At 39.1% G+C, this 24878-nt stretch overlaps 1 protein-coding gene across 1 annotated transcript in view; it reads right to left on the bottom strand.

The window, feature by feature from the left end:
• The window catches only part of P2RY8 (P2Y receptor family member 8), a 78967-nt gene that overhangs the window by 37907 nt on the left and 16182 nt on the right, over positions 1 to 24878 (bottom strand). The window contains exon 2 of the mRNA XM_063444284.1: positions 15256 to 15330. The gene's annotated coding sequence lies outside the window, so the exon portion shown is untranslated. The remainder of the gene's footprint in view (positions 1 to 15255; positions 15331 to 24878) is intronic.

The following is a 24878-nucleotide window of genomic DNA, read 5'->3' as shown; positions in this document are numbered from 1 at the left end:
GGTGATATAGTATAGAATGGGTAAGGAATAGATAAATTGATTTAAGCATTCTTTATGGAGGGATAAAAAAAGGCTTGTTGTAGAAAAAGAATCAAATGATACTATACACAAGGTGGAAGCAATATGCATAAATTGGCACAATGAATGTTTGCATAGATGAAATCGAAATAAGTATTCATTATGGAAGGGAAGATAAAAGGTGGTTGTAGAAAAAGAGTTAAATGTTATTATATATAAGAGGAAATAGTTTGCACAAATTAACACAATGGATAATTATAATACAAATAGTGAAATCATAATTCAAATTTTTTTTTTTTTTATTTTTTTTTTGCTTGTTTGTGCTTTCTCTGTCCCCTCCCTCTTAGTATCCCCCCTGGTCTGTGCCCTTGGACGCTACCTCATGGTCCTGCCTGATGCTTTTTTTTTTTACAAGCACAAGTCTCAGAGTAATTGGTTACCCTCGAGACAGGGTCTATCCACAGGGGCCAGGTTATAGCCTTTTGTGAGATAGGGTTAGTTATGGGACTACATATAGATGTCCCTAGGTTTTGTAATGTCGTTTGTTGTATATTTGTGTTATCTGCGTGGTTTCAGAGTCAGGAGGGGGAAAAGAGAAGGAGAAGAATAACATATGGTTAAGTTCATGTCTGTAAATGCTCAGGGTCTGAATTCGGTGTACAAAAGATCCCTGTTACGTAACCAAATGATAAAAGATAAGATCGATATCTGTTTAGTGCAAGAGACTCACTGGAGACAAAATGAGAAACCAACGTGGGGGGGGAAGAAGTTCCCAATTATTATACATGCCTCTATAAAGGAAAAAAAAAAAAGAGGAGTTGCTCTGATAATTTCAGAAAGGGTAAAGTGGGAGACATTATATCAGGAATTAGATAAAGAAGGAAGATTCATGATATTAGTAGGTCTGATAAATGAAGTAAAATATACTATAGTTAATATATATTTACCCAATATAGCCCCAGTCTCCCAATTAAATAAAATATTAAATAAGGTAGACCAAATTAAAACAGGATTATATATAGTTGCAGGAGATTTTAATTGCATATTAGACCCATTAAAAGATAAAAAACTGATGAAAGGGAGTGTTATAAATAAAACAATAATAAAAAATGCTAGCTCATTAACTAATACCAAAAATAAATTTGATTTATTTGACGTTTGGCGCCTCCAAAATCCAGAAGCAAGGGATTATACCCATCTATCGAAAGTTCATTATACATACTCAAGAATCGATATGATATGGGGCAATTTACTTATGGTGAATAATCTGGCTAAAATAAATATAGTAGAAAATGTATGGTCAGATCACAGTATGTACATATTTGTAATGAAAGATAACTTGACAACTAGAAATAATTCAACGTGGAAAATAAATAATTACCTGCTACACAATAAAAACTGTAAGACTAAGCTGGAGAGACTAATAAACTGTTTTTTTAAGGAGAATGATCCTTCGGATACATCAAATTTAAATACTTGGTGCTCCTTTAAAGCAGTTGTGAGAGGTCACCTTATAAAACTAAACCATGAAGTTAAAACTAAAGAAAAAAGATTGGGAGATCTATATATAGAACTATATAAGCTTACAGAGGACAATAAAAAAGATCCTTCAATAGAGAAAGGGAGAAGAATAACAGAAGTTCAAAATAATATTGTACAGTGTTTGAATATTAAAACAATGAATAACATTAAAAAACTAAAATTGAGATTTTATTGTAGAGGGAACAAAACAGATAAGATGCTAACAAATAAGCTGAGGAAACAACAGGCTAACGCTCAGATACTAAAGATTATACACAATAAAATAACTTATACAAACCCAAGAGATATCGGTAACTGTTTTAGAGAATATTATGGTGCACTATATAATATCCCAGATGAAGCCCCTATAAATAAGATTAAACAATATCTGACTAGTACAAAGCTATCGAAAATAGACCAGACTAAGACAGAGAGTTTAAATAAACAGATTACAGAGGAGGAGGTAAATCGGGCAATAATGAAAACTAAGAAACAGAAAACTCCCGGCCCAGATGGATTCTCTAATCTGTTCTTTCACACATTCAAATCTATCCTAAGTAAACAATTAGCATTAGCATTTAACAATGCGGTGCAAGAGGGACGTTTCCCTGAAGAGATGACCAGAGCGAATATGCTCCCCATCTTGAAACAGGGAAAAGATCCAACTGTCATGGCCAGCTACCGTCCCATATCCTTAATTAATTCGGATGTAAAAATATTCTCATCCATTCTAGCAGAGCGTCTCAAGAGTATTATTAGAACTCTAATCCATAACGATCAGATTGGTTTTATACCAGAGAGATGGGTGGGCTCTAATTCAAGGAGAATTATAGATATCATAGATAACGCCAATAAGAAACACATCCCCCTTATGACTTTAGCAGTTGATGCAGAAAAAGCTTTTGATAGGCTGAATTGGAAGTTTTTAGAAGCATCGCTAGAAGCATATGGAATAGAAGGCTGGATGTTAAGAGGCATTATGTCTTTATATAAAAACCCCTCAACCAGAATAGTAGGCCCAAATGTCTGCTCAGACTGGGTACATATAAGTAATGGGGTGAGACAAGGTTGCCCGCTTTCCCCTTTGTTATATATCCTTTCAATAGAATCTTTAGCGGAGAATATTCGGAACAACGAAGATATAAAAGGATATAAAATAAGAGATAAAGAATTTAAAATCAGCCTGTATGCGGATGATATTCTGCTATCAATTACTGATCCAACTAGCTCTTTAAACTATTTGATGGAGGAAGTCAGAAAGTACAGCCAGCTAGCCAATTATAAGCTAAATAATGAAAAAACAGTTGTGATGGGTATTGAATTAGATAAGAAATCAAGGGAAGAAATTAGTAAAAAATACGCATTCACATGGGTATCCCAGAAATTTGATTGTTTAGGTATAATTATTACTAAGAACATAGAGAGAATGATGGAAGAAAACTTCTTAAAATTATTAAAAAGTACAAATCTATTACTTAAAGATTGGAGAAATATGCAGATTACCTGGTGGGGCCGTATTAATGTTATCAATTCTTATATTATCCCTAAGTGGAATTATGTATTGCAAATGATTCCTCTTAAGATCCCAGAAAGCTGGTTGACGTTACTACAAAACAACTTAGAAAATTTCATCAATAAAGGCAAGAAAAATAGAATTAATAGAAATATTCTCTCATTGAAAACCGAGGAAGGGGGACTAAATTTCCCTAATATAAGAGTTATGTATTGGGCAAATGTGATCACCCATATGTATAGATCCCAACTAGTGGGTGCCAAAGAGGAAAGCTGGTACAATATCGAAATGGAAGATCTGGGACTAAAAAACCCTGAGGGTCTGATATGGAACACGAAAAGGGCAGATAAAATGGGGATTGATATTAAAAACAATACGATCTGGGCCCAAATGCTGCCTGTATGGGAGGAAATCAAAAATAAATTAGATTTGAAGGGTACAATAATGGAATCGGCAAACCTTAGGATTATAGAAGCCAATATGACAGATTTGTCCTTAGAGACCTGGAGAGTACAAGGAATAAATAAAGTGTCACAGATACTATCTCCAGACAAAGTAATGTCTTTTGGCTCTATTATACAAAAATATCACCTCCCCCAAAGAGAGAGCTTTAACTACTTGAGGCTTAAATACTTTTTGCAGAAACATCTTAGTAGAAAGCGTGGAAAATCGCCCACTATGCTGAAATTAATATTCTCAAATCAGGTCATACCTAAAGTATTGGCTAAAGCGATAGAGGTAATTAGAAATATCAAAGTAGTATCGAGCTTTCCCCAGAAGAATAAATGGGAAAAAGATTTAAATTGTATTCTAGAATTTCAAGAGTGGTGTAAAGCTATAAATAATACTCGTAGTCAGGTCCAATGTTTAAATCTATTGGAGACCTACTACAAGGTGATTTATAGATGGTACTTAGTTCCGAGTAAATTATCTCAGATATATCCATGAGTTACCTCAAGATGTTGGCGATGTGATAAAGAGGTTGGATCATTTCTCCACATCTGGTGGAGCTGCCCAAATATTCAGTTTTCAATAGTGAGACTGATAAGCTTTATTAAAGGCATAACTGGAATAGAACTAGAAACGAAACCAGAGGTAGTGCTGTTACATATGCACTGGCCGAATATGTCCTATTCGGTAAGGAGTTTTATAATTCATTGTTGTATCGCATTTAAAATTGTGTTAGCACGGAATTGGAGATCTAATCAAATCCTGCCTTGGGATGCTATTAAAACTCAAATCAATCTTCAGGCGAGGATGGAAAGAGATTTAAGCATACCATATCTGAATTCCCCAAAAAGATTTGACCTATGGCAATGCTGGGTTAATGAATTGGAAACTACCTGCTGAATTAAGGGGAGTACAGAGATTTGCTATTATCTGAATAGTTATAGGCCTGAGCTTAGACAGCCCTCCTCCTCCCCCCATGGCTTGCCCCCGCAGATAACGATGTATTATGTACTGTGTCTGTTTACAGAGAAAAAAGATGGTTTTGTATTTTACGGATTATATTATTATGTAATACAGACCAAGTCCTGTTTGTTGGTTTTTGTATTTATGTCAAAAATAAGAATAAAAGAATTTATACTAAAAAAAAAAGTACTTAGGTGACATGCTTCCTAAATACCTGTCTAACCTACACAAGCTGAACTTCCCTCCACTCATAACGAAAATATCTACGGACTTGAAATCTTTGCACTGGCCCCAATATGGCTGGTTCTGCAGGCTCCATATCATTGAGATGAATGTCTTGCCATGTATCTTATATATACTACAGGTACTTCCAATTACAATTCTGAAACACCATTCGCAGAATGATCACGAGTTTTATATGGGCTCACCAACACCCCAGCCTAGCATTTCTACTCCTCTGCTGGCCCCGAACAGAGGGAGGTCTTGGTCTCCCTGATATAGACTTTTACCATAGAGCGGTACATCTATCCAGAGTGTATAGCTGGACAAGCACAAAAATCACCCCACAATGGGTGCAAATAGAGTCTTAACTTATTTGGGTACCCAAATACACTATCCCGTGGCATACAGTGAGCTAGCAGTCATTGGCACACAAAAGCAACTCAACCATTTCAGCCACCATACGCATCTGGTCCTCCATTAGACCTTCAACACTTATATGACCACAACCCTCTTCACTATACCCACTCACACATAGCACACTCTTTAAAGAAGGAGAGTCGATAAGACATACAAAAACTATCAAAAGTTCTCGCTCTGCACTCTGTCTTAAATGACTAGGGGATTAAGCCACTACCAGAGATACTCAACACCCCTGCTCCCACTGGGCTCCAACACCTCCAGTACAACCAACTGGTCTATTTTGTCCGCTGCACTAATCTTCTACCAACAGGAAGAAGGGACATGATGAAATTCGAACAGCTTTGCTCCTCTCCTCTCTGCAAAAGAAACTCCTCTATGTACCACCTCCTGCAGAACGCCACCTCACAAACCACACCATCCTTCACTGATAGATGGACTGGCGAGCTGCCAATCTCCATCTCCTCAGCCCAATGGAAGAAAAAATTCCTTCAGACACATAAATCCTCCACTAATTTGGCCACTCAAGAGAGTAACTACAAACGCCTGACTCGATGGCACTACACCCTAGCAAAACTACATAAATACCACATGACTACACCGGACACTTACCGGAGGTGTCACCAAATGGAGCACAGTCCTCCCACATATGGTGGCAATGTACACCGATCTCCAACTATTGCAAACGGATCCACACACTCACCCAAACAATCACCAACGCTAAGATCCCGTTCACACCAGAATGCATCCTATTTCTTCTACTGCCCACGACGATTCTAAAACATAGCCTTCCACTGATATCACACCTTCTCACCCCTGCAAACCAACTAATTCCTGATAAGTGGAAACAGGTAGCCCCCCGTCGGTAAGGGAGTAGATTGAAAGGGTGGAAAACATACGGGTAATGAAAGAAATCACCTATTCAGTTGCAAAAAATTAGTCCAGATACACACAGATCTAGGAACCCTGGCTTGCCTTTCTCCAAAACGGGAACATGGGTGTTTGAGATAACACTGCTGATTCTCATGCTAATACTTCAAACTACCACCTAGACACTAACAGAGACACACTCAAAGTCTGACTAGCTATAACGCAAGATTTTGCATATACCTATCCCCCACTATCAGGGAATATAGAATGCGAAAATATATACACGACACAGTTCTACTAACAAGGATGTAGTGGCTAAGCATTATTCATCTGTATTATTATTTCTTGTTGTGTTCATTTCTTCCTTTATGCTTATTTCTCACCTGCAACCATTGCAATATAATCTAGATTTCTAGGTTTCTTGGTGATATATACTGTATTTTGTATTGTACTACATAATGTAATCTACTGTAACTTGTAAGAGACCCTCAAATGTCAATGCTTACAAAACTTTAATAAAAAATAAATAAATAAATGCTTAAGATATAAATTGCTATCACACGAGAACCCATATAACATACACAAAGGGCCCGCACACTAAGAAGGCCCACCATGCACTAAGGGCCACCTGGTGGGCCTTTGTAAGCAGGAGCCAGGTCAAGCACTGTAGACCTTTAACAGCGCAACTGGCCCCTTGCTTTTTGGCAGCTAGAGATCAAGGAGGCAGTGAGAAGGTGGGCTGGGCTGGGCTGGGCTGGGAGTGCCAGCCCCTAACTCACATCAGCCTCAACTATGGACACTAGGGAAGGTGCATGTGTGAATGTGTGTCAGTATGTCTGTCAGTGTGTGTGTTGGGCAGTATGTCAGTCAGTGGAAGTTTCTGTGTGTATTAGTGTGTAAGTGTTTGTGTGTGTGTGTGTCAGTATGTCTCTCAGTGTGTGTGTGGCAGTATGTCTGTCAATTATGTGTCTGTGTTTGTCAGTATGTCTGCCAGTGTGTGTGTATGTCTGTCAGTATGTCAGTCAGTGGATGTTTCTTGTGTGTCAGTAAGTCTGTCAAGTGTGTGTATGTGTCAGTATGTTTGTTAGTGTGTGTGTGTCAGCATGTCTGTCAGTATGTGTGTGTGTGTCAGTATATGTGTCCATGTGTCAGTATGTCTGTCAGTATATGTGTGTGTCCGTATGTCTGTCTGTGTGTGTGTGTGTGTGTCAGCATGTTTGTGTGTGTCAATATATCTGTCAGTGAATATATGTGTGTCAGTATGTCTCGCACCTCTCTACTTCAGTTCTCCCACTGCGTTAGGGTGAAATGTGTGATTGCACGCCACGACGTCGGGGCTAGTGGGGGGGCAGGGTGCAGGGGAAAATGCTTTGCCCAGGGTCCTATTACTATTATAGATGGCTCTGCAGACCCCTAAAGTACTTGCTCAAGTACTTCACATGTAAAGCGTATGTCCTCTTTTTTCATTTTACAAAAAGTGCAGATTTCAACAGAAATTGACACTTTTATAAATCCAAATTTTTTTGCCCCCTGGCTCTCTGATTAGCTCAGTTGAGCTCAATTCAAAAGACATGCAATTAGGCAGAGCACCTGCCTTGCAAAGACTTCTCACTGAGCTGCACTGGGAAGTCTGTGAAGTTACGTTTTGAAAATAATGCAGTTTGTTGGGGGGGGCGGGGCCGGGCCGCCATGCTGAGTGGAAGCACGGGGACAGAGCTCCTGAAGAAAACTCGAGTTTTAGGCTCTATAGCTCGGCAAAACGCTGGTTAAACAGCCAGAATTTGTACCCCAGTTCGTGAGGCAACCCTGGTCCCGAGGAGAGACTTGCCAAGCGGTTCTAGTCCCTCTGTGGGGCGATCCCAGCCGACCGTGATGGAGACCGCCCGGGCGGTGAGTGGAGTGGACGGCGGCCGCCCAGCTATCCTGCCCACCAGCGGTATAGCTGAAATGCAAGGCTAGGCGGGTCTGGCCCTGTTCCCCCCCCCTATGGACCGGCGGGGGTGATCCCGGTCCCCACCCTGTGACCCAGAGAAGTGCCGCAACGCCAGCGAGAGTCCGCTCCCAAAATGGCGGAGACCATGCGGCACCCCCGAAGAGAGGGCCACCGGACGCACCCTCCTCTCCTGCTCCCATACGGCGGAACGAGGACCGCGCCAACGAGGGCACCGGCGAACACACACTTACCTCGCACAAGCTGAGGAGGAGCAGCGTGGCAGCTCGACACACCAGTGCAATCTCAACCTGAGGGAGAAACACAACACAAGGCCTCGGACCAACCTGGCACACAGCCCAGTACCCCGTTGGGAGCCTGAAATGGAGGAATAACCCACCCACAGCCACTACAACCGGGACTCACCACAGGCCCAAGACTAGTGCTCAGCTGGAACACAAATGACCCGGGAATGGAACTGCGACCCCCCTTTCAGGTCACCCACTGGGACTATCAGCACAGAGGCAGCCATTAAGCATCTTACCACACTACAACATGCTGCATTGCACACTGAGGGGTCATCCTGCATACCGACATGGACTCTTGCCTGACTGTTACTGGGTAAACATGGGGTGGTTACTATAAGCGTAGCTTAAGCATACTTTAAGCATATTCTAAGCAATTTTAAGCATATTAAGCGCTGAAGCAAAATCTCTACTGTTGACACTGCTTTTCTGTTATCAGCCTATGTACCTATCAAACACTCTATTACTTAACATTCTATGTACACTCTCATGCACAAGCCATGCTCCCCTCATATGTTTCTTCTCTACCTGTTTCTCCATGACATGGGCAATATGCAACCATATTTAAAACCAAGCGTGAACCTGAACTACTGTTTTTGAATATTATAAAAATGTGCCTGTGTATCAAATGCCGTAACTTGTCATATCAATGTATACCTATTCTACCGGACGTCGCTGTTGTGGCACACGCCGGCTGTTTGTTCACTCCGTGCACAACCAAAATAAAGAATAAAAAAATAAAAAAAATAATGCAGTTTGTTGCACATGCTGTTTTCAGTTTAACACATTTATTTCAATGAACACTCTGTAGACCCCTAATGTATCTGCTGTAGTGCTCTATTGGTAGTCTGTAATGGGGGAAGGTTTGAAAAAGCTGCAGACATGAGATCTGGAGCTTTTGCAAGCAGTTTTTTAGATTAACCATCAATGCAAAATACCTAATTAATTGCATGAATGGTTTTATTGGGGGTATATCTAATAAATAATAATAAATAGTGATTTTGTTTCCTATTTTTTTTTTATTTAGTTACTTTAACTCAAGGTAAAGGGTCCAACATGATGGTATTATGTCCTGATTGTTGGTCTTTAAAGTAGAATTTACCTAAGCTTTTCATGGTACCTGGTAAATATAGATACAAATAGATATTTCTGATACATGTCTATTCTGTGATCATTTGATGATTAAGCAACATGTGTCTGATACAATCAAAGTATCATTAAAATTTAGACCTTCCCTTTTGTACAGTCTTGTGACTCATGTAAGCAAGTGATATTAGGTTGGGAATGTCACTGATACAATGTGCCTGCTGAAGTATGTGTCATAAAACTGAAATTAAGCATGATGCGACACAAATTACAAAAGGTGTGCATACAACCCTAGTAAAGCTTTTTAGCAATGGAAACTATTGCAGAGGTGTGAGGGCATTCCTGTGGTATAGCGGGATATACTGGCACATGTGGTGGGGCCTCTCTCAAGTTAACTCCTTTTTGGATGGAAATGAGATCTCTCCTTTCTAGAGTGTTTCATAGAGCACCTGCCTTGCAAAGATCTCTGGTCCTTCCTCCTATCAAGACGATAGACAGTTTCACTTATCTCCAACAAAACAAACATACTTTTTTTATGAATGGGGAGCATCAGTTGACCTTTCTAGGCCAATCAGCAGTGCCCCTGCTTTTATCCCTCAAACTGAATTGTAGAAACCGGATGCAACTGGGGACACTAAGATCCAGCACTTGAGAGCAAGCTTTAGGTAAACCATTCATGAACATTTTATCTCCTTCAGGTAAGAAAGCCGCTGGTCCTCCTGGCACTATATCGAAGTAATTTTGATTAAGTTGTTAGAGGGCCCATACAGTTTCTTTAAGACCTTTGCAAATTGAATGTCTTTACATTTGGGGTCATTAAACACAGCATACAGCATGATGATGCTGAACTTCATTCACTGGCTTCAATTGTTGCTCATGCACTATAGGTGTGATTTTAGAAGAGATGGGGTGGCTGCCAAGAGTTAACTGTTCAGTTTTCATTTTGTTACCTTAATCTCCTCTCATGTTCAGTGTTTTCCTTTCCTCTTTTTTGTATGACTTGGAAATCCCTATATTTTTTCCATTATGCTGATCACTGGCAAGCTATTATATTAGGGCACATCTTTTTTTAGATATTAGCTGACTGAGCATGAGCTGACATTTTTTTTTATTTTCAGCCAATAAACAACATATGTAATATGGATACAGGAAAAAATATATAGTGTAACATAATTAAGGGACATAAACCGTGCTGCTTGAAATGCACTCAGAACATGGATATGGTTACAGTACCTCTGGGTACCTCCCCCAAATTCCTGGGGGGCTAGCCCTTAATACCTCTGCCCTGGACTGTTTCCTCTATGCCAGGAACATGTGTGTCAGGACTCAGGATCGGTATCAGGTATTAGATATTTATTTCTGATCATTAAAAATAAAATATTAATAAAAAAATTAAATGCCAAAGTTTAACACGGTTTGTCCTAGTACTGGATCTCTTCAGGGACCACTGAAAAAATATAACTTAAAAGTATAAACAATGCAGTTTAAAATCACTCCCAAACAACTAGGTAAAATAGACCACGACAATTGCAATTCCACCATTACTTCTGTTTTTGCATGCATGTTCATGACTCATGTGACCAGTGTCTGCTTCCCCCCTGCTGTAACTACAAATACATATTTTTTTTTAAATTTGAATGCTTTTGTCTATCGGTTCACAAAAAATAAATACATACACAATTGACCTCTGTACAAAGTTGTTGCTGATGGCCGTATTGATGTTTATTGTATCACAGTCTGTAAATTCTTTACGGATTTTCAATCTGTACTTAAAATATTGATCATTAAATAGATAAATATATGTTTTGATTGCAGATTGATGACATTTGATCTCGATATATAGACATGTGTGACATTTCTGAAATATCCTATTAGAGAAATCAACAAAGTTAACACAACAAATGTAAGGATTGGTTGACTCTCTAAGCAATACAGCTTTATGTGGTTATCCTATTAAAACTGCATAGATGCCATCTCCTGTTTTTTCTCAAACTTTTACTTTTTTACAGTGGTTTGATAAAAAAAAGACTTTCAGTAGCTTCATAGTTACCTGCTAAGCCAGTTTGACAATGTGGAAATTACACTTTGCATTACAAATATTAGTCCTATGCAATCAGGATGAGGCCATGGCCCGTATCAAGAAGTCACTTTTTATGTAAATATAGATTTAGATGACTAAGTATTACTAACTTAATCCATTAAATGCTACAGTTCAAATTAGACATATAGAAATACACAAAAGTGTATATTGGGGTCTTTAGGATAACCCTATATCACACAGAGAATAATGTTGTGGTCTCCCAGTTCTTATAAATAAACCACTAACTCTGACAGCAACAATCATTCCATGATAATGAGCACGTAGATCACATATATTTACCATTCTTGAGAATTCTATGACTGCGTGCTTTTGTGCATTGAGTTGCCTCAACATGACTGACTGATTTGTTATTTGCATTATTGAACAGGTGTATATTTGTAACTAATAAATGGTCAATGGGTGGATCATCAAGCCCCATTGCCCAGTGTTTTAAGACTTCCCTTGTAATTATTGGGGTTCACTTCACCCATCATGAATTTACCAAGAGAGAAAGTGTCTCAACTCCTTAAGAGTTCATGACAAGGTTTCACAGACTCTAAACATGTCTTATTTGTTGTTGTACTTGTTTATTTTGCTCTTTTAGGACCACAGAGGAGATCAGTACATTGCACTTCTCTTCACTATGGTACAGAATGGGTTTAATTTCATGCTGGTGAACATGCCCAGTCAAATTATCCTAATAAGGGCAATCCACATATGGACCACGTGCTTACTGTGACTAGGGTGTATCAGCTTCACCTCACTGACAAGGCCCAATGAAGGCTTAAACAATATTCTGGGGCTGTTGTATCTCACGTGTGGATGGAACTTACTGGCATTGTGAGTCTGGATTGCCCTTATGAGTGACATAGTCTGATATGCAAATGGTATAGGTTCTACTTGTAAAGGCATAAGTAAGCAATTTTTTTTATTTTTTTGAGACGAGAGCTGGGCCATATGAAGGACAAGCTAAGTCTTTGAATGTTCTCATTGTCATCACAGTCTCTGTTTTGCTTCAAAGCTTTCCTAGTTAAACTGATTTATTACAATCCATTAAATGAATTTTGTCTTTTTTTTCATCTTGAGAAACTACAAATTATAATTGTATTGATGCCTTCTTAAATAAAACAGAGAACACTAGTTTTTAGGCCAGTCCTTGGTTAAATTGAAAGCGATGTACAGATTTACAGATCAGAGACTTCTTTTGATTTGATAAAGCAAACTTGGTTGGGGATAGTGAATAACGGCAATAATTTATTTTAAAGTGAATTAGAAGCTATAATGTAACCCCATTATTTTGTTACAAAACTAATGATAATTACATTTAAACATTCTGCATGTTGTCAGAAACCCGTGTAACTTTATGGAAAATAATGATATGACTCTACAGGAATGCAATGGCCTTACAAACAAAAATTAAATATATAAAAAGTAGCTTTTACAAAGACCATCGATGGTGCAGTGAAAGTGCAGTGGATCATAGTTACATAGTTACACAAGCTGATAAGAGACATGCGTCCATCAAGTCCATCCCTTCTCACATCTGTTTTTGCTGTTGATCCAAAAGAAGGCAAAAAAAAACAACCCAGTTTGAAGCACTTTCAATTGTGCAACAAACTAGGAATACATTTTTTCTTTACCCTAACATAGCAGTCTAATATCTCCTTGGATCAAGTAGCAATTAATAATATAGATATACTTACCCAAAGCTCCCCCTTGAGATATGTTTCAGCTTATGGTGCTTCATTTTCCAGGATCCGTGTCACTGCTGTATCCGTGTCTTGCACATGTCTGAGAGTATAACAATGAGGTCTATGGGGATTCTGTGAGGCAATGGGAGCCTACATAGATCTTGTCTCACAATGAGCATGACAATTCCTGATTCTCACAGCTGTTGCTTACAACAGCTACTGCGATTCAACAAACATTGACAGTGAAGCTCCGCATTTTGTCAACTTTTGTCAACCTTGGGTAATCTGTGAATTGCTTTGGAATGTGAATGAAACTTAAACGTTGTAAATTTGAGTATTACATAAAGATTTCTAGGGTTTTTCACTAAAGAGAAAATTCTCTAATTCAGTTGTACTTCAATTTCAGCTACATTGGCCTTAAATTTGAAATTCACGTTGAATTCACTTGAAAGAGGTATTTATTTATTTATTTATATGTATATAAAATGATAAACAAAATACATTAACTAAGAATTTGTGATAATTGACATATAATATTTCTGATAATTGATTTCAAAAATAAAAAATCATAACAGTTTTCTGATTTCCACACATTATATTAATTCAAAGTCTTACCTAGGTTCCACTGGAGCCGTACCCTATTTCCTCTAAAAGCTACTTCCGTTAGATCTCCTGAGCTAAGCCTTAAAGTGTCTTGTAACTTTCATGCTCAGCTTTTTGGCTAAGAGCTCAGTGAAGAGAGATTCTAGACATGGAGTAGTGCCCAGGTAAGAAGTCAAATCATAAATGGTCCTTACAATGGGGTCAAATCATAAATGGTATCCTTACAATTGGGGATACCAGGGCACTCCTGACACCAAAACTATTACAGCACTCTGGTGGTTAAGGTGCTTACAGTGTTCTTTTAAGGGAGTAGAAACAAGTGTAGTATTTTAAGACTTTTTTTTTTGTTTACACAGTATTTCGTAAATATTAAGACCGTTATGATCACCAACAATCCAAGTTAGCAAAGGGATTGTGACATTATATCAGGATGTTGCACTTGACTAACTGTCCAGTCTTCAGTGTAAATTGCTATAAAAACTATTACGGGCTATGTTGTAATTGTTTTTGTCTCTCTGCAATGCCCCTAACACCCTTTTGTTAGGGAAATTAAAAACACATACACTTGCATTCATATATACACTCATACGCTCATGGTCATATACACAAACGCAAGCATTCCTATGCACACATGTTCACATTCATATACATACTCAAATTCAGAAACACGCCTATGCATATGCACACGCTTTTTTTACATTCATGTGCACACACATTTAAACACATACATTCAAATACACACACATGCTCACACCTGCATTCCTATACATACACATGCTTTCATTCATACACTCAGATATACACACACATACATTTGCTTTTTATTTTGTTCTTTTATTACTGGTGTCTAGTGGTTTCCTGCTGGGATCAATTCCCTGCAGCTTTAATGCTGAATTGTTCCCTGATATTATACACTTGGAAAATACCTGATTATATAAAATTACACAATTCCTTGCTTTAAAATGTGCAGTACAATAGCACTTTGTCTGGCAATACTAGTTCATCCCTGGCTAGCACTTTTGTACCAGAACATCAATTTGGTCTTCTTAACTAGTTTTTAAAAACACATTATAATAAAGCGCATTATTAGAGATATCATCCCCCACCATGAGATCATTGGAAGGGCTCAATTCAAAAACGTTAATATTTAAAAATAAAGAAAGAAAGAAAGACATATTCAATAATATTTAGTGAAAAGTTAGCACGAGGCTATAATCATTCAATCATTCAAATTTACAAATTCTTCTAGGAAACTATAACAGTTGTAAGCAGAAATATTGTTTCAAAGTCACATTTGAGTAGTACAACTGAGTAAAATGCAGACAAGATTTGACTGATTACACCCTTATTCCATTAGTTTTTGACAGGCGTTCTGATTAAAATTAATTTATCAGGGTTTTAAATACTGTAGTCATTAAGAAGCAACACAGAGTAAGCCCTCCATGAAAACTCAACATTGCAGGCGTCAATGTTCAAATGTTTTTATTTTCAATGGCATTATGGCACAGCATGACGAATGCCACTAATGCTTTATACAAGTGTGTTTACATTTACTAGAAAATCAAGACAAAAAGAGTATACTATACCTTTTGGTCATTTGTCTGTGATCACGTAGAATTTGTAAAAGTTGTCCGGAAACAACAGGTTTCAAACATTACACCCTTCGATAAAAAACAACATATAGTTATTATATTATTAACATTGTTATATATTTTTTCCAATTATAAGTAATATATATTTCAAAATGTTAAATCTGTCTAATTTCATATACTATTATTTTATAACAAAACATACAGAGGGATGTTCACTAAAGTTCAAATTTGTAGATTAATTACATAATCTGTGATCAGTATTCAAAATGGATAAGAAAAAAAAAAACACCTATAAATTTCCTATGCACTAATTGCAGTGCAGGTGACAATTTACAAATTTCCGTATTTGTTTCTGCTGGAATATATCTGATATACAATTGTAAATCTAGCTAGTTAAGGGAACACTATAGTTTTAGGAACACAAACATGTATTCCTAAACATATAGTGCTGGACTGGCTGTTTAGGTCACTGCCCCCCTCAAATTGGAGGCAAAAGGTAGTTGTTTTACCTTTTCTCCCTCGCTGCGCCACCACCTCTATCGCTGAGATCATTAATCTTGATGATCTCCACCAATCCAATGCTTTCCCATAGGAGATGATGAGCATTGGTGCACTGAGAAAGGAAGCACCTCTAGTGGCCGACTGACTACACTTCTGTCTTTTCTCAGCCTGGAGGCAGGGGCGTATTAGCCGCGAGGCAAACAAGGCATTTGCCTTGGGCGGCATTTTCCAGGGGGCGGCAAAAAAAGCCGCCCCCCAAATGCCCAAGGCAAATGTCTTGTTAGCCTTGCGGCTAACAGACATGCTGGGCTGCTTCTGGGCGGTCGGGCGGCGCTGCTGGGCTGGCGGCGAGGGAGCACTCCCCCTGAGCTGTCTGCTCAGCTCCCTCGCGCGCCGCAGAGTGAGGCTGGGAGGCGGAGCCGGAATATGACGTCATATTCCGGCTCCCAGCCTCACTCTGCGGCGCGCGAGGGAGCTGAGCAGACAGCTCAGGGGGAGTGCTCCCTCGCCGCCCGCCCAGCAGCGCCGCCCGACCGCCCAGCAGCCACTGGACCACCAGGGAGGAAGAGACACCCCCCCCAGCATTCCCAAAGGTAAGGAGGCTGGGGGGGTTAAAGTAAAAAAAAAAAAGAAGAAAAGTGTTAATGTGAGTGTGTGTGTGTCTGTTAGTGAGTGTGTGTCTGTTAGTGAGTGTGTGTGTGTGTCTGTTAGTGAGTGTGTGTGTGTCTGTTAGTGAGTGTGTGTGTGTCTGTTAGTGAGTGTTAGTGAGTGTGTGTCTTAGTGAGTGTGTGTCTTAGTGAGTGTGTGTGTCTTAGTGAGTGTGTGTGTCTTAGTGAGTGTGTCTGTCTTAGTGTGTGTGTGTCTGTCTTAGTGTGTGTGTGTGTGTCTTAGTGTGTGTGTGTCTGTGTGTGTGTGTGTGTCTGTTAGTGAGTGTGTGTGTGTCTGTTAGTGAGTGTGTGTCTGTTAGTGAGTGTGTGTGTGTCTGTTAGTGAGTGTGTGTGTGTCTGTTAGTGAGTGTTAGTGAGTGTGTGTCTTAGTGAGTGTGTGTGTGTCTTAGTGAGTGTGTGTGTGTCTTAGTGAGTGTGTGTGTGTCTTAGTGAGTGTGTGTCTTAGTGAGTGTGTGTCTTAGTGAGTGTGTGTGTCTTAGTGAGTGTGTGTGTGTCTTAGTGAGTGTGTGTGTGTGTCTTAGTGAGTGTGTGTGTGTCTTAGTGTGTGTGTGTCTGTTAGTGTGTGTGTGTCTGTGTGTGTGTGTGTGTGTGTGTTAGTGTGTGTCTGTTAGTGTGTGTGGGTGTCTGTTAGTGTGGGTGTCTGTGAGTGTGTTTGCCTGTGAGTGTGTGTGTCTGCTTGCCTGTGAGTGTGTGTGTGTCTGTTAGTGTGTCTGTTAGTGTGTGTGTGTGTTTCTGTTAGCGAGTGTGTGTTTCTGTTAGCGAGTGTGTGTTTCTGTTAGCGAGTGTATGCGTATGTGTCAGTGAATGTGTGTGTATTTAGAATGCGGGGCGGGGTAAAGGTTGGGTGGGGGGGGGGGAGCCACCTGGAGGGACTTGCTATAGACACCAGAACCACTGCATTAAACTGCTGAGGTTCTGGTAAATATAGTGTCCCTTAAACAGCAGATACACTGAAATTAAATAAGAGACATTATTGAGGATTCCGGTTCAGAATTTAACTCTAGGTTAGGTCAGGTAGTAAAAATATAAAAATGATTTTTAAAAACTAATGGTTGTTATAAGGAATTTCCAGTCTAATAAGAGGCGATAATATTTGGCAAATCTTGGGTATCTTCATGCAAGAAGAGTGGTAATAGCCTTTGATATACACAGATCAGCCACAACATTGAAACCACCTGTCAAAACAGCTCTGATGCAGTGAAACCCATACTCCCAAAGACTCTGTGTTACCCCCTAGCATCAAGATATTAGCAGCATATAATTTAAGATCTGCAAGATACAAGGTAGGGCCTTCATGGATCAGATATGTTGTTCCAGGACATCCTGCAGATTCTCAATCCGATTGAGATCTGGGGGATTTGGAGTTCAATGCAACACCTTGAACTCTGCGTTATGTTCCTGAAATGTTTTTGCAGTGTGGCAGAGTGCATTACCCTCCTGAAAGAGGCCACTGCCATTAGGAACACTATTGCCACGAAGGGCTATATGTAGTCTGAAACAATCTCTAGGAAGGTGGTACCTGTCAAAATAACACCCACTTGCCAGGACCCTATGTTTCCCAGCAGAGCATTGCCCAGCGCATAAGACTACCTCTGCTGCCATCTCGTCACCAATAAATGATGCACATGCAACTGGCCTTCCACCTAATCTAAAAGAAAGCGTGATTCATCAGAACAGGCAACCTTCTTCCATTGCTCTCTGGTCCAGTTCTGACAATCACATCGTCATTAAAGTCACTTTTGGTAGTGGACAGGGGTCATCATGGGAACTCTGACAGGTATGTGGCTACATAGCCCCATATGCAGCAAACTTCAATGCAGTTTCTATCATGGCTAGAAGTAAGTTGTTTTATTTTAGCAATTTTAGCTACAGTAGCCCTTCTCTGGGATTGGACCAGGCGGGCTAGCCTTTGTTCCCTACATGCATCAAGGAGTTTTGGGCGCCCATGATGCTGGTTCACTGGTGGTCCTTACTTGAATCATTCTTGGTAGGTACTAACTACTGCATACTGAGAACACCCCACAAGACTTGCCATTTTGAAGATGATCTGACCCAGCAATCTAGCCATCACTTTTTGACCCTTGTCAAAGTCATTGATATCTTTTTGCTTGCACATTATTCATGCATCCAACACATGAAATCTAAGAACTGACTATTCACTTGCTGCCTAATATATTCCAACCCTTGATAGGTTCTATTGTAATGATATAATCAATGTTATTCACTTTACCTGTCAGTGGTTTAAATACTGTGGTTGATCAGTGTATACATTACTTAAAGCAATAAAGCATGCTACAATCTTATTGACATAGCTGCCTTTAATATGTATCATTAAAAATATAAACAAGACCAATGTCCAGTTTGCATGATTTGTACCAATTATATAAATCACATGGAAGGCAGAAGCAATTGGCAATTGACATAAATAGAATAAAACAAAGGAGGCATACAGCTCACTTGTTTACTACTGATTTTATTAAATGGGCTATGCTCCAGTTCTTTCACACTTGAAAATAAATATGACGCTACTAAGCAGAAATTGAATAAGTACAATCAATGTGTAATTGACTGAGACAGCACACAGATCTTCAGCAGGATATGGAGAGCTCCTGCTCATGCTGTGATCACCCTGTACAGGCGTTTCACAGATGGAGATAGTAACCCTTTGTTGCGCCAATGTAAAAAAAGAAAACCAAATAATACTAAATTGTATATGCAAATAAATAGAAAGATATGAATGGTGTTATAATATTAACAATATCCTTATAATAAAATAAATATAGTAGAAAAATAAAACAGAAAAAGCATCACTGCAAAAATACACGAATAAATTAAGAAATAAAAAATGGGTTGACTGGTCAAAATAAATTGTTTCTGCTAAACCAATGGTGCAATAGGATGAGAGGAATGAAAAATATTCTGACATGGTACTATAAGTGATGGACTTCAAGTGATGCTTTGCCCCTCCCAATATACACACTGTGGCCAAGCTAGAGGTTGCCTAAGTTTCTGATCCTAGTGCTTTATCCATCACCTATACAACTTCAAAATGCATTGCTCAGTCCCATGGCATGAAGAGTCCATCCCAATCCTCAGCTAACAATAAAATAAAGTTGATACGTTTGGGCCGCTGCAAGTGTTATATGCAGCGATGTGTGGAACATGTATGTGGGAAGCAGTGAAATTTCCATTTAGTACAAGATGGGAAGGGAGATTCAAGAAAGCTCCCTCTCAGCCCAATATAGCTGGGGGGGGGGGGGGGGGAGTTTAGGCGCTGTAGTGAGGGTTTAAAGGCAGCAGTCAGAGATAGGGGCAGTAGTGGGGGGCAAGGGCTTAAGTGCTAGGTTAGGAGCAGTAGTGTGGTGGTAAGGACCTGTCGGGGGTTAGGACCTGTAGTAGGGGGGACACGGGGAGATGTAGTGGGGGGTCAGGGGCTGTAGTGGGGGTTAGTGGCAGTATTGGGTAGTTAGGACCTGTAGTGGTGGGTCAGTGGCAGTATTTGGGGGTCAGTGGCAGTATTGGGTAGTTAGGACCTGTAGTATGATGCCACTGTACCTGCAGGCTTTTTAATGTAAACATACACTGTGTACAGCACTGGTGTTGGTTCAGAGATAGGGGCTGTAGTGGGGGAGGGGCTTAAATGCTATGTTAGGAGCAGTAGTGTGGTGGTAAGGACCTGTAGTGGGGGGTTAGGACCTGTAGTAGGGGGGACACGGGGAGATGTAATGGGGGGGTCAGGGGCTGTAGTGGGGTTAGTGGCAGTATTGGGTAGTTAGGACCTGTAGTGGTGGGTCAGTGGCAGTATTTGGGGGTCAGTGGCAGTATTGGGTAGTTAGGTTAGTATTGTAGTATGATGCCACTGTCCCTGCAGGCTTTTTAATGTAAACACACACTGTGTACAGCACTGGCGTTGGTTCAGAGATGGGAGCTGTAGTGAGGGGAGGGGCTTAAGTGCCAAGTTAGGAGCAGTAGTGTAGTGGTAAGGACCTGTAGTGGGAGGTTAGGACCTGTAGTGGGGGTTAGTGGCAGTAGTGGGTAGTTAGGACCTGTAGTGGTGGGTCAGTGGCAGTATTGGGTAGTTAGGACCTGTAGTGGGGGGGGGTCAGGAGCTGTAGTGGGGGGTTAGTGGCAGTATTAGGGGGTTAGGACTTGTAGTAGGGGTAAGGGACAATAGTAGGGGGTTAAGGGCAGTATTGGTGGTTAGGGCATGTAGTGGGGGGTAGCAGCAGAAATGTGTGGGTGGGGGGGATTGGGGCAATAGTGTGAGGTTAGAACCTGTAGTGGGGGGTTAGGGGCAATTCATAGGGGTCAGAGTCTGTAGTGGGGGGTCAGTGGCAGTATTAGGGGTCAGTGGCAGTATTGGGTAGTTAGGACCTGTAGTGTGGGGTCAGGGGCTGTAGTGGGAGTTTAGTGGCAGTATTGAGGGGGTTAGGACCTGTAGTGGGTGGTAAGGGGCAATAGTAGGTGGTTAGGGGCAAAAGTGTAAGGTTAGAACCTGTAGTAGGGGCAGTAATGAGGGTTTGTGGCAGTATTGGGTTAGGGACAGAAGTGGGGGTTTGTGGCAGTATTGGTGGGTTGGGACCTATAATGAGGTGTTAGAGGCAATAGTGGGGGGTTAGGACTTTAGGGGATGTAGGTGGTTAAAAATGGGATATAGGGAAGGTTAATAAAAATTTCTTCCATTTGGCATAGATTGGTGGTAAAATGGTTGCATGAGTTTAATACCTTAGGTTGTCTTATTTTAAAAATAAATACATGTGAAGGGTTGTTCAGGGATTCCTGACAGATATGAGTGTTACAATGTAATGCGTTAATTTTGAAAAAAAAAAAAAATGGTTTGGAAATAGCAAGGTGCTACTTGTACTTATAGCCCTATAACTTTAAAAAAAAAAAAAAAAAGCTAAGAACATGTTAACATTGGGCATTTCTAAACTCAGGACAAAATTTTGAAACTATTTAGCATGGGTGTTTTTTGGCGGTTGTAGATGCCTAACAGATTTTGGGGGTCAAAGTTAGAAAAAGTGTGTTTTAAAAAAAAAAATTTCATCACATTTTATAATATTTTTAATAGTAAATTATATGATATGATGAAATGGCCAGAAAAACGGTATATAACATGTGTGGGTACAGTAAATGAGTAAGAGGAAAATTACAGCTAAACACAAACACCTCAGAAATGTAAAAAGAGCCCTGGTCCTTAACGGTAAGAACATTTTAAAATGGTCTGGTCACTAAGGGGTTAAACTGTTTTGTTTTTTTTTTAAGAGGATTTGTTTGTATCCTGCGGCTGATTCTCCGGAAGGAAATGTAAAATTTTCCTTTCAAGTCTGAATATCCATGTATATCTTTGAATGCAGCTACCAGTCTGGCTTTATTTGGTCATGACAGTATATCATATTTTTCGAGGAAAAAGAACTGTTTATCATGTAAACAGCTTCTTATGTAAGATGACTTTATTTCTTTGTATTAAGGGTTTAGGGTGACTTTTCATTTATTTATTCTATTACCATAACTATGGGAGTATGTTTCCATCCATGCTGTCTGACTTTAACCCCTTAAGACCGCAGGACGTTCTATGCCGTCCTTATTTTGATGGCTCTAAACGCCGCAGGACGGCATAGAACGTCCTGCGATCTTTTGTACTTACCCGGTCGCCGGCGATCCCACGCCGGCGATCCCACGCCGGCGATCCCGCGCCGGCGATCGCGGTATGGGGGACTTACCTGGGATCCCAGGGAGTCCCCCTCTGTCCTCTTTGGCCCCCCAGGGCCATGTGATCGCAAGGTCCTTGCGAGGACCCCGCGATCACATGGACGGCATAGCCGTCCATGTCAATGCCAGCAGGGGGAGTGCCTGTAATGACAGGTACTCCCCCTGCTGCCTGGAAATAAAATAAAATAAGTTAAAACAGTGTAAAAATAAGATTATATATATACTTAGATCATATATATATTTAAACCTATTTAGTTTAGAAAAACGTCGTCTGAGAGGGGATATGATAACATTATACAAATATATTCGGGGCCAATACAAACCATTGTGTGGAAATCTATTCACAAACCGGACTTTACATAGGACACGAGGCCATGCGTTTAGACTGGAAGAAAGAAGATTTCGTCTAAGGCAAAGGAAAGGTTTTTTTACTGTAAGAACAATCAGGATGTGGAATTCTCTGCCTGAAGAAGTGGTTTTATCAGAGTCCATACAGATGTTCAAACAGCTACTAGATGCATACTTGCAAAGACAGAATATTCAAGGATATAATCTTTCAATGTAGGGTAATAACTGCTTGATTCAAGGATAAATCTGACTGCCATTCTGGGGTCAAGAAGGAATTTTTTGTCCTAGCTTGTTGCAAAATTGTGCTTCAAACTGGGGTTTTTTTTTTTTTTCTTTTGGATCAACAGCAAAAAACAGGTGTGAGGAAGGCTGAACTTGATGGACGCAAGTCTCTTTTCAGCTATCTAACTATGTAACTATGTAATATATACACATATACACATAAATATACATACACTGTCTACGTGTATTTTAATATTAATATATACATAATTATATATTTATATTAATATACAAAATACACGTACAATGGTATTGATTAAATATATATATATAATTTTCATTATATATATATTTATATATAATAAAAAATAAATAAATATATAAATATGTTAAAAAATACAATTAAAAAAATTATAAAAAATAAATAGAAAAAAAATATATAAACATGCGTAATTTCATTCTAACTGTATTTTAAAATTAATATATATTTATTGATATCAAAATACATGTAGAAAGAAATAATATATATATATATATATCTATATACATAAGTATATACGTATATATCACTATATATATATACCTATTTATAAATAAAAATAATAAAAAAATTATATACATATATATACACATATATATATACACACATATACATATAATAATTCTACATATATATTTATGTAATAATTTTACATAATTAGGTCATTTTATTAATTACAATTTGCAGGACCTGCCTGACAACCCAGGCCGAAAGTTCAGGGAATTAAATTTTCAAGCACTATATTTAACCCTGTAACTTTTCAAGACACCATAAAACCTGTACATGGGGGGTACTGTTTTACTCGGAAGACTTCGCTGAACACAAATATTAGTGTTTCAAAACAGTAAAATATATTACAACGACGATATCGTCAGTGACAGTGAAATTTTTTGCATTTTTCACACACAAATTGCACTTACACTGACGATATAATTGTTGTGATACGTTTTACTGTTTTGAAACACTAATATTTGTGTTCAGCAAAGTCTCCTGAGTATAACAGTACCCCTCATGTACAGGTTTGATGGTGTTTTCAAAAGTTACAGAGTCAAATATAAGGTTTGCGTTTCAGTTTTTTCACATTAAAATTCGCCAAGTTGCCTTTGAGACTGTATGGTAGCCCAGGAATGAAAATTATCCCCATGACGGCATACCATTTGCAATAGTAGACAACCCAAGGTATTGCAAATAGGGTATGTTCAGTTTTTTTTAGTAGCCACTTAGTCACAAACACTGGCCAAAATTTGCGTTCAAATTAGTTTTTTGCATTTTCAAATATTAACACTAACTTTGGACAGTGTTTGTGACCAAGTGGCTACTAAAAAAGACTGGACATACTCCATTTGCAATACCTTGGGTTGTCTACTTTTGCAAATGGTATGCCATCATGGGGGTAATTCTTATTCCTGGGCTACCATATTGTCTCAAAGGCAACGTAACCAATCTGGCGAATTTCAATGTGAAAAAACTGAAATATGTAACACGCTATATTTGACCCTGTAACTTCCCAAAACACCATAAAATCTGTACATAGGGGGTACTGTTTTACACGTGAGACATCGCTGAATACAAATATGTGTATTGTATTGCAGTAAAAGCAAACATTTTGACATTCACAGTTAAAATGTCACGTAGAACTAAAACAATTTAAAAAGTTCTTATTTTCTCCCATTTTTTAAATTTTTTTTTTCATATTAAATTATGTTCCATACCTAAATATTTGATGTTAAACAAAAGCCCTGTTTCCCCTGAATAAAATGATATATAATAAGTGTGGGTGCATTTAATATGAAAGAGGTGAACTACGGTTGGACAGACATATAGCGCAAATGCCAGGTTTTGTTTACCTTTTTTTTGGATCACAACTTGTACATTTGGCTGCGGTCTTAAGGGGTTAAATGTGTCCTGGTTTCCTGTTTTCATCTGTGAGTGGAAGACTTTTGTTGTTTTTGATTTTTTTCTTGTGAGAAACAGGAAGTAAAATGTGAAAAGAAGGCTTCCCCTATTGAAACACTGACACATATTTTCAGACATAAATATCTGCAAACATGTTCATGTGTTTTCTGAAGGTTTCTGAAAATGAAGTTACAGTACTAAAAACTGCTTAAGTAGTTTAATAAGTGCAA

This window comes from Pelobates fuscus, chromosome 1 (genome assembly GCF_036172605.1).
Source record: "Pelobates fuscus isolate aPelFus1 chromosome 1, aPelFus1.pri, whole genome shotgun sequence".
Classification (NCBI taxonomy): Eukaryota; Metazoa; Chordata; class Amphibia; order Anura; family Pelobatidae; genus Pelobates; species Pelobates fuscus.
This window is presented reverse-complemented; position numbering and strand designations above follow the sequence as displayed.